This window comes from Amblyraja radiata, chromosome 21 (assembly GCF_010909765.2).
Source record: "Amblyraja radiata isolate CabotCenter1 chromosome 21, sAmbRad1.1.pri, whole genome shotgun sequence".
Lineage (NCBI taxonomy): Eukaryota > Metazoa > Chordata > Chondrichthyes > Rajiformes > Rajidae > Amblyraja > Amblyraja radiata.
The window spans coordinates 19,848,354-19,860,405 of record NC_045976.1 but is presented as its reverse complement, the minus strand read 5'-3'; positions in this window follow the sequence as shown (position 1 = coordinate 19,860,405).

The following is a 12,052-nucleotide window of genomic DNA, read 5'->3' as shown; positions in this document are numbered from 1 at the left end:
TCAGGGGACAGGGAAACGAGAGTGGATATAATAATAATAATAATAATAAATACTTTATTGATCCCCTCAGGGAAATTCAGATGTCCAGAAGCCCCCAATCAACAAACCCACAGATTCAAAACGAACGCAGACAGAAAATACATAAAATACAATGTGGACACTACCTGAGAGCAATAAATACTTAAAAAGACCAATAATTAACAGTTAAAAATTAATAATTGCAAAATGCATCCCCCTACAGCCTAGCGGTCCGAATTATAAAATCTAATGGCTGCAGGGGTGAAGGATCTCCTGAACCGCTCCGTTCTACAGGGCAGGGAGAGGAGCCGGTTGTTGTTCCGAGTGCTCTTTTGTCTCTCCAGAATTATATGGAGGGGATGCCCGGGGTTTTTCAGGATGACCTGCACCTTGTGCCTCATACGCCTCTCAAGCACCTCCATCCCAGAGTCTACTCTCCCCTCCAGCACTGAGCCAGCTCGATTAACCAGTTTGACCAGCTTCCTATTGTTTTTTGCACTAATGCTGTTGCCCCAGCAGACAACAGCGTAGAAAATAACGCTTGCAACCACTGTGTTGTAAAACATGTGCAGCATATCCTTACACACATTGAAGGATTTAAGCCTTCTGAGGAAAAAGAGTCTGCTCTGGCCTTTTTTGTAGAGGGAGTCAGAGTTGACAGACCAGTCCAGTTTGTTGTCAAGGTGCACTCCAAGGTATTTATATGTCTGCACCACCTCAATGACAGCCCCTGCAGCGTTGACCGGCTGAAGGGGGAGCTTGGACCTGCCAAAGTTAACCACCATCTCTTTAGTCTTTGTAGTGTTCAGGGTGAGACAGTTCTCTTCACTCCAGGCACAAAAGGCACTGGTCAAGTTCCTGTATTCCTCCTCCTGCCCGTTCCTTACACATGCCACAATCGCTGTATCATCTGAGTATTTCTGTACGTGGCATGTGTCAGACTTATAGTTAAAGTCTGCTGTGTACAGGGTGAAGAGGAACGGGGCCAGAACCGTTCCCTGTGGTGCTCCAACATTGCACACCACTGTGCCAGACACACTGTCCCCCAGCTTGACAAACTGTGGTCGATTTGTGCAAAAAAGTGACAATTTATCCTTCATGTTCGCTAGAGACGCACTTGGTGCAGCGACTGAGTAAGTCTTAGCAGGGGAGGGACAAATTCAGTTGTAGCAGGAATTCCGGGAAACATGTCTGCTCCAAAAGTCAGTCCAGATCAGACCTAGGATCTTCTGTCTGACACCCAGCATTTCCGGATTTAGACAGGACGTGTTGTGAAAATATTAATTGCAAGACGTTTAAACCCATCGTTCTTTGATATGTGTCTAACATTGCAACGTGCATTTGCATTTTCCCGAATGAAAGACTGCTGTTATCCGAATATAAATTGTTCAGGTAGTGTCCACGATTTATGATTTATATAGACATCAAAGGCACATGGTCCAAATCACGCTGCCAGTGTTTTGTCTTTTGTTTCTGGACGATGTTCGGAACGTTGACAGAAACGTCCCGACTCGAAATGTCACCCGGTCTGTCCGCCACAGATGCTGCCTGGCCCGCTAAGTTACTCCAGCACTTTGTGTGTTTTTTAAGAGTGGATAATTGAGATTGAAATTTTTGGCTCAATGTTAATTACGTTTTGTGCGTTATTCACTCTCCTCAAATCTCACTGTTGGAGTTTCAACATTGATAATTTTAATAATTGATAATGTAATCGATAATTTTACTCAAATTTCATTCATTTTATCGCCGAAGTCCTTTAAAATTATTGTTATCGACAAGATAGCAACTGGAAACTGGGAAAAGAATACTAACAGAAAGCATTCTAGAGCTAGAGCCTGGCATTGTCAGTGGAATTAAAGTACTGAATGTGAACACTTGCTGTATTGACAGACTTTTTTGTGTGTGAAAGCTGCCCTGAATATTTCTGTTGCGAAATACGGAAACATGACCGCGGCATTGTTACTGTGCATAATCACTTTCCACTATCTTCCGGTTATTATTAAAAACCTGGCTCCCAAAAACATATCCCCGCTGAATAGAACCGGGTAACTTTGATAGGCATCGAACCCAACCTCGCACTCAGCTAACCTCGCGCAATGTTCCCTTTTTAATGAACAAGGCACCTAGTAAATTACCCACATTAAAGTCGAACCGAAGTAAAGCTGCCAACTTTATTATAATAGCATTATGCCTCGAGCTCCAAAGAATCATATTCTGGTGGCAATTACAGGCAGCAGATGTGGAATTGTCCTGAATCTGACTGTCCAGCTTGCCATATGGCAAATGTGGATTGCTTGCTGCATTATTTGGCTCCATCTCGATTTGTCTCTTCCCTTTTTAGTTCGCCGGCAGACTGATGCGGGAGCAAGTGGGTTTATGAGGGGGGGAGGGGGCTCATTGAAACTTTCCGATAGTGAAAGGCTTGGATAGGGTGGGTGTGGAGAGGATGTTTCCACTAGTGGGGAAGTCTAGGACCAGAGGTCATAGCCTCAGAATTAAAGGAATTTAATTTAGGAAGGAGATGAGGAGGAATTACTTTAAACAGAGGGTGGTGAATCTGTGGAATTAATTGCCACAGAAGGTTGTGGCGGCCAATGGATATTTTTAAGGCATAGTTTAATAGATTCTTGATTAGTAAGGATGTTAGGGGTTATTGGGAGAAGACAGGAGAATGGGGTTAAGAAGGAACTATAGATCAGCCATGTTTGAATGGCAGAGTAGACTTGATGGGCCGAATGGCCTAATTCTGCTCCTATAACCTATGAACGTTTGAGTTGAGTGATTCCTGCTCAGACAAGGTGTTGGTCAGAGGTTCATGTGGCACCTTGTTGACCATTTGAAACTTTAGCTGAGGTAAAGTTTACAGTCATAGGCTCATATGATCTTTATCGAATCCTCACAGATAATTTGTCATGGCCGTGGTAAAGTACTTATATTAACTCCGCAGTTGTAACACGGTGTGCAGCATTTCTGAAATATCAATTGAAATATATAATTTCGAAGCAAAAAAAAGCCGAACAAGTTCATGAAGTGTTTGAATAATGTTTGCTGACATAATGCAATGTTTCCATTCCATACAGTTTAAACATTTTTTCCATTCATTTTCCAGTGAGTTCCTGCAGAGATGCGACCTTTAAGTCATTTATAATAATACCCTCTTTGTTACCTTAACACAAACTCATCTGCCCGAATTATCAGATATACAATAGATTTGGTAGTATCAAATGTAGACAAAAATGCTGGAGAAACTCAACGGGTGCGGCAGCATCTATGGAGCGAAGGAAATAGGTAACATTTTGGGCCAAAACCCTTCTTCAGACTGATTGTGTAGTATCAAATGTTCTGTTTTGACATGCTTTCAAATAATGTTCCTTTTATCCCATGGAATAAATATGGTAACATGGATACACTTGTTGGTACACGGAAAGTACCCCCTCACTCATTTTTTGTGAGTCTTGTGAGTTCTTCTGCCTTTCACCATATCACAGATCATTCCTTTTATTTCCTCCTCCTCATCTTAAAGCCTGGGTATTGCCAACATTTCCAAGTTATGACAAAAGACCATTATCTGGTACCTTAATTCTACTTCTCTCTCCACCAATACAACCTGATATGCTGTGAATTTCCAACAGTTTCTGTATTTACATCAGATTTTCAGCATCTGCTGGATTTTAGTTTTGAAGTTAACCTTGGAGCATTTCATTAATGGCACCAGACTTACCCTCATAAGTGTCAAATTGGTGGAAAAAAAATGTAAAGGGTGGAATGTCAGCTGAACCTTTGTGTCAGACCCAGTCAGGGAGCTGTATATTCAAATTCTGCCCCATCAACTTTTCAGCAATGATGAATGAAATGACTGAATGAATGAAGAGGTTACCCCAGCATGCTTGTGCAGAATGGAGAGAGTGATTCCCAGACGTACCTTTTCTATCATTATTCATTCCATTTTGGGGAAGGTGGATATCTACATTAACGAATAAGAGTGGGGTGGAAGATTGCAACCTTCCTGTTTCGATTAATGCGATCAACTCGACGTGCACAAACGGAAGATTAAATAGAACAAGTTGTCCAACAACTTTAGGCTGTGCACGTCACATGAAAGAAGAAGAATAAGAGTGAGGAAAGAAGCAGCAAACCTTTCTGCAACAAGACACAAGAATGAAGATAAATGAGATAGGAATCTAATAAACTAATTCATAAGTGCTCATCTGTTGACAGCTTGTATTAATATAGTAATTTTAACAAAGAAAGACCTACTGAGGCATTGCAGTTGGCAAAAAAATGTATATCCAGCAAGAACATAAAACAATAATAGTTCATTTGGAGATGTATTACAGATAAGTTGAATCAATTTGGATAATTCTGTTCTGTAAACAAACAATTGTCCCCAGTCTTTGTAAGGTTATATCCAATGGACATTGTATGTTCAGTCTATCAATCTCCCTCATATGGTCCTTGCCTTTTTTTACCTGTACTTTCCCTGTAACTGTAGCACCATATTCTGCACTTTGTTGCTTTCTCTTTTTCACTACCTGATGCACTCATGTGTGGTACGTATGCTGGGTGATATGCACACTGTTTGCCACCATATCTCAGCGCACGTGACAATAATAAGCCAATATCAACGCAGACAACCCATTCATTTGTTGTCCATGTTGTTTCTGTTCATCCTTTTGTCAAACTTACTGTAACTGATCTGTTCACCCCTTGAGGAAATAATTGGCATTTCATCAAAAAAAAACATGTTTTAGTTTCAAAGCAAAACTATTTTTGTTTGCCATCATAAACAGGTTCAATTTCGACTGTATTATTCCCATTCATTATTTATGCTTCCTCTCACGTTGTTCCTGCTGTGTGGGTTATCTTCATCTGTGGTACTTGTTGAGATATATGAAAGCTGTTACAAATCAGAGTCAGCGTTGTATTGTAATGTTTGATCTGGGTAGCTGCTAACGTACTTCCTTCTCTTGGGTGCCATTTCTAATTTGTTTTTAGGTATAATGTGTGTATAATGGTTTACTATGCTTTATTGGCTTCACAGAAACAGCCACTTGATTGTGAGCTGATTTCATCTGTTTGCTTGGACTCTCTCAGTTAGTAACATGCAATCATCTCCAACACTACTTGATCATTGTATTTCATCTAATCTCATATAACTGTTTATGTAACACTCAGTAAGTACCTCACAGTATATTTAACAACACTACATATTTTGGTATGCATCAACAGTTAAAGGAGGAATATTTGCAGCCTACCCCATCAATGCACAACATGAAGTACATGAATGTATGGATTTAATGTACACCATGTGCAGTTTTCTGGATGATTAAAATTTCATAGAAAGTTATTTTTACCACATTGATTGAATACATATGTGCACTCTAAAAGCTGTAAATTCAATACTGAAAGGGTTAAAGTTTACACACTGAATACTGGTTTACTTACCGTGAAAATAATTAAACCCACAATATAGAATTTCTGCAGCAGTGTAAATGCAATGCTGTAAAACTGTACCAAAAGGAGTTTAAAGAATGAACATGATTGTTTTAGTTCCCTTCCATGTTGTAATACTGTATTAACATACAAATCTGCATGAAGAGGGAGATTCATTTTCTCATTCTTAAATTGTGTGGGAAATTCCATTACCTTTCCTTGCCACTATGTCACCCCCCTCACCCCCCCCCCCCCCCCCCCCTCCTGTCGCCCCCCCCCCCCCCCCACCTTCTCTCCCTCTGCCTGCCCTTCCCTGTGATTTCTGCTCAGTGTCAAACTCAAGCATCTCAGATAAAACAAGTTGGAATATAAAATAAAAGTTCATGTACAATGTTACTATAATGAACCTTGGATTCCAATCTGAGGTCTTTTCCAGTTTATCTTTTTCATGGCAATCTTCGTAATATTCTTTTTGAGAGTGAGAGCCTATTTAGTAGCAATCAATGTGGAAATTCAAAAGTGTCATAGAAACATGGAAAATAGGTGCAGGAGTAGGCCATTCAGCCCTTCGAGTCAGCATCGCCATTCAATATGATCATGGCTGATCATCCAAAATCAGTACCCGGTTGTATCATATATCACACGCTTGGGACTAGTAAATGTACCCTTTATGTTTCAGAAGTAAGAAACATGTTATCATTGCTGCTAGTCTAGTGTGAGCTAGAACACACAGTTGGATTCCCCATCAAAGAATATCTCAAGAAGATAAGGGGTACCTGCAAAATTATTTATTTCAGATTGATAACGACATGAAGAATCGCAGGCTCGGTGGGAAAATTAATATCTGTGCGATGAGAAAAAGAGCCATTACCTTAAGCTGATCAAAACCCAAAGTGTGTAAGAAGGAACTGCAGATGCTGGTTTTAAACCGAAGATAGACACAAAAAACTGGAGTAACTCAGTGGAACAGGCAGCATCTCTGGAGAGAAGGAATGGGTGACATTTCGGGTCGAGACCCTTCTTCAGAAGTGTTGGAGTAACTCAGTGGGTCAGGCAGGATATGTGAAGGGAATGGACAGGCGACATTTCAGGTCAGGTCCCTTCTTCAGTCGGATTGTAGTGTGGAGAGAAAGTTGGAAAAGAACGGTGGGGGAGCAAAGCCTGGCAAGTGATAGGTGGATACAGGGTTTGATTGGCAGGTGGATGGAGGAAGATACAAAGGCTAGAGATGAAAAGGAGCCAAAGGGGTGTCAGATAAGAGAGAAGAGGAGTGAAATGGAAAGCCAGTCATAAAGTCGTAGAGTGATGCAGCACGGAAACAGGCCCTTTGGCCTGACTTGCCCACACCAGCCAACGTGTCCCAGCTACACTAGTTCCACCTGCCTGCGTTTGGTCCATATCCCTCCAAACCTGTTCTATCCATGTACCTGTGTTTCTTAAATGTTGGGGTAGTCTCAGCCTCAACTACCTCCTCTGACAGCTTGTTCCATACTCCCACCACCCTCTGTGTGAGGAGTGTCGGTGGAAGGGGACAAGAGGAGGGAAAGTGGGACAGGATAGTGGGAGAAATGGGAGCACATCTGGGGTAGGAAGGGCACGGAACAGAACAACGGGTTGTGGGGAATAACTTAAACTGAGATAATTCAAAGCTCATTCTGATGGGTTGTAAGCTATCCAACTGGAATGTGAAGTTGATACCATTTCAGTGGGAGCAAATGTGCTGAACTATTTCTCTCTATTGTAGGAACTGGGGGAGCTGATGAATATTTCAGGCAGCATCTACGAAGGGAATGGACAGCATTGAAACAAAGGCATAAAAAGAGCGTGAAAAAAGACTGGCAGCAAACATAGCAGGGCATCCAAAAATATTCTTTCAACATGTAGAGTGTAAAAAATGTAGCTGAGCCAAAAAAGACAATCTCCTCAAGAAGGAAGCGATGAATTAGTCCCTCAATTTTAGCTTTTAGCAAGAAATAAGGTGTTTCAGAGTCTCAGCAAAAATAGCTGTGATCCGGGATGGAGTAAAAGTGACAAAGATGAAGTTCTAGATATGCTTTCTGCATAAATCATTTGGTCCAAATGCTACAGGGAGGAAAGGAGGAAATTGCAGAGGCCATAATTTTCCAAACATCTCCATAGAGGGAAAACTGTATTGCAAATGTTACACCATTATTAAAAAAAACACCATAAGACCATCAGACATAGGAGCAGATTTAGGCCATTCAGCATATCGAGTCTAGTCCGCCATTTAATCATGGCTGATCTAATTTTTCCCCTCACATCCCCAGTTTCCTGCCTCTCCCCATAACCTTTGACACCATTTCTAATCAAGACCCTATCAATCTCCTTAAAAATACCCAGTCTTGGCCTCCACAACCTCTATAGCAATGAATTCAATACATTTAACACCCTCTCACTAAAGAAATTCCTCTTCATCTTCATTCTAAAGGTACATCCTTTTATTCTGAGGCTGTAGCCTCTAGTTCTCAAATTTCCCATTACTGGAAACATCCTTTCCACATTCACTATATCTAGGCCTTTCATCATCTGGTAGGTTTCAATGAGATCCACCTTCATCCTTCTAAACTCCAGTGGATATTGGTCCAGAGCTTTCAAACGCTCCTCATATGTTAACCCAATCATCCCCAGCATCATTCTCCAAAATCCTCTCTGGACCCTCTCTCCAGAATATCCTTCTTTAGGTATCGGGTCCAAAACTGCGCACAATATTCCCAAAATGGTCTCACCAGTCCCTTATAAAGCCTCAGCATAGCATCTTTGCTTTTATATTCAAGTTCCCTAAAAAATAAATGCTGTATTGCATTGCATTTGACCTCCTTACCATCGACACAACCTGCAAATCAACCTTTGGGCATCCTGCAGCAACACTCCCATGTCCTTTTGCACCTGTGATTTCTGAGTCCTCTCCCCATTTAGAAAGTAGTCTGTGAGTTTATTGCCTGTGACAATAAAAATGCCCCGCAATCTTCCAAACTGTGATGACCATAGCCACATCCTCCTCAAGCTGTCCTCATAAGACAGCTCTTCCATTGCAGGAATTAACCCGAATCAACCTTCAATGAACTATCTTAAATACAAATGTATCCTTCCTCAAATGTGGAGATGAAAAATGTTTAATTCTTCATATAGAGTCTCATGTGTGCCTTTGGAAAACCTCCTTACTTTTATACTTCATCAATTTTGCAATAAAGACTAATATTTCAATTAGCTTCTGAATTGCTGGCTGTGCCTATGTGCTCATTTTCTGTGTTTCATAAACAAGGACATTGATATCTGGCTAACTGTTCTATGATTTACTTCAATTTCTTGAAGGGATATTATATTCCATGATACACAAAAATGCTGGAGAAACTCAGCGGGTGCAGCAGCATCTATGGAGCGAAGGAAATAGGCAACATTTTGGGCCGAAACCCTTCTATTCCATGATGTGTTGCACTTGAAGTTTTTTGATCCATTTGGACCTGATACATTAAGGTAATGTGTGTATGTGCATTATGTGTGAATGAGTGCAATGTGTGTATGAATACTCTATATGCGCAATGTATCTATGTGTTATTAAAGTGTTGTATAATGTGTGCGTGTGTGTAATGTGGCTCCATTTTATGGTACCACTTTAAATGTGATCACATTTAAATGCATGCTTTCTACTCATCGTCATCTTAACACTGTTGTTTGTACCTCCTGTGGACTTAACTGTGTCTGCTGCAGAGCAGAACACCACCACCCCCTGCGGACCCAGGCTGGTAGATCGTAAATCCCGATCGGCTGAAGACCAATGATTCATTTGCAGCATGCTGATGGCTTGCATACTTTTTCCTTTATCTGGTACAATGTCTGAGTTTTATTGATTACGTTCCTTACTGGTGCAATCAGCAACATTTTAAGGGATGTGCTCTGTCTCCGGGCAGCCAGTCAGCTTTTGCTTTAAGGTGCAGAAAGATTTATAGAGAGATGACTGCCAAAGAATTATGCAGCTGCTGAGGAATCTTGTGCACAGTGGCATAAAGATCCTCTTGTGGGTATGCACCAGCTGCATATTGCCGAAGTGAAAGTCCTCGTGATTGATGAGTTTACGGCTTTGATAGGCATAAGTGTGTGGTCAGTGCTACCCAACATCCTTGTGAGGCCAAACAGAGTTGAAAACCAAAAGCACTTGTTTATTCTGACTAATTTCATCATAAGCGAAGTTGATGCCAATGTCAGCATTGGCAAACAAGGCATCAACTCCGTGTCTTATTCACCACTGTGCTGCCAACTGTGAGATCTGCAAATGTGGCCGGCAGACCCTTCGAATGCCTGAGGCAAGCAAGGACTGCCTTTCTCAACCAGCGCTAATGTGCAGCCATTAGGTCTTGTTGGTGTTTCTCCAGAGGTTGCAAAGCATCTGACACAATATTCTGAGCCACCCATAAGACGACTGCTCAGGAATTTTACACTCTGCCTTTGCACCTGATACGGTGGGTATAGTGTCTCATCAGCTATTGAGCCCACACCTCCCATACATCAGCTGCCATACTTTGTACATAGCTTTACTGATTACATAGCTAATCACAAAAGGCCATCAGGTTTAAATTATCACTGAATGTGAAAAATGAATAGGAATAGAAATATCATTATGCAGAGCATGGAATGATTTGCCACAGGGAATAGTTAAGATGCAGCTGTTGAGGGAAGTGCAGATAAGTATTTTCTTCATTATAGGCAATCTGTTGGTGGCAATCATAGTTTGCTTCTGCTGCAGGTTTGTGGGCTCTGAGCTGGCTCATGGATCCCTGAGAGGCGTGGAAGATGCTGATTCATGATTTCCTTTCAGGTTGGAGGTCTGTTGCATGCCAGCTCCCACTTGGTTGTGTTAGAGCAACATCTTGGTCCAGTGTTAAGGAGATCCAAAGTGATTGGAGAGGCAGTGATGCAAACACCACACCCGCGTATGCTCTACTGATTTACATGGAAGAAAGCACAGGATGATGGGGAGAAACCAGGCTAGTCAGTTTCGTTTTTAATATTTGCAAGCAAAGGTGCCAAAGACCCTGTGGGTCAGCTGGGCACCTTCTGACCTTCTGTTTTTAAATATCATTCCCTTGTTGGCTTCACATTTTAATTGAACTGGGTGTTTAGAATTGTACTAACCCTCACACTTATTTTAAGAACCCATATGTTTACACCAAAGATTACGGGCTTTTGGTGTGAGATGACTTCCAAACATAAATAAGGATAAAGTCTAGTTTTCTGCAGTCATTTCTTCTTCTCTGCCCAGTAGCAAATGCTATTTTAAATGCCGTGGTTTGGGAAGTGAAATTGTGACCCATTGCAAGTGAATGAAAGCACAGACACTGCCCATCTCCAGCAATGATTAGAACATTTTGTGGGCCTTAGAATAGAGATTTCCATTTACTTCTACCCCATCCTATAGAAAATGAATCATAAGTAATGTAGACATCAGAGAAATCTCCCCACTCCAGTGAGTGAAATCAATGGGGGGGGGGGTTAAGGGATTGATGAACAAAGGAACCTAGGTAATTGGGATTCAACAGGAGAGAATGGGATTCTCTGATAATATTTGCAGATGGCATTAAAGCGGTTGTCCTACTATCAGGTGTTGTGTAGTCAAATGTAATGCAATCGTGTTTTTGGAATGCATCAGAAAGGAATTGATAATGGGGTTTTTTTTGCATTGCTTTATTCTGTTGGAGCACAATCAGGCATGGCCCTTCACATAAGAACATCAAATGAGGCATCTTCCTCTCTCTAAAGTGCTTGAAAAATGTAGGCACAGGAGACTGCAGATGCTTGAATCTGTAGCAAAAAAAAAGAGAGCAAGTGGCGGAATTTAATGGGCCAGGCAACATCTGTGGAGGGAAATGGATAGTTGATGTTTAATCTTGAGACCCATCAACTGAGTCATGACGTGAAATGATGACTTTCCATTTACCTCTGCGCATTCTATGCCTTCTTGCACTATCTTCTCAAAGAGCAAAGAAGTTCCCTCTGATTAATTTATTGTTTGATTAACATCATAAAAATAAATGATTGCATTTATTCTTATCAATTTGCTTTTTATGGGAGCTTCCTGCTTGTGCATTGGCTGCTGCATTTCCCCTGGTACAATATTGGCCACATTACAAAATGCTTCAGTGGTGTAAGTGCTTAGGGATGTCCTGAGGTCATGTGTGTAAATATAAATATTTACACCATAAGGACATACATATGTACACCACTTTACCTTAACACCTTTTCTCTCCCCCAACTCCCACTTCTGAGACCGGGTTTGGCCGACGCCTTCTACAAGTTTAAACCCAGTACTGAAACACCAGGAAGGATAGGAAGTGTATCTCCTGGCCCTGCTTCAACCTCGGGAAAGGACGGGGAAGTTCCAGGAATATGACCACCATATTGGCAATCCCTCAACACAGGAAGGACCTGGCATCCAGGCTAAAGAGCCCCATAGATTGATGGAAATTGTCTTTTTACCAAATGGTAATTTTAATCCAGGGTATCCAGATGCATCAGGCTCAACCTCCTGCTGAACATCTCAAATGCTCTCTCCTTTAACTGACAACAGCTCTCAGTAATGGGCAGG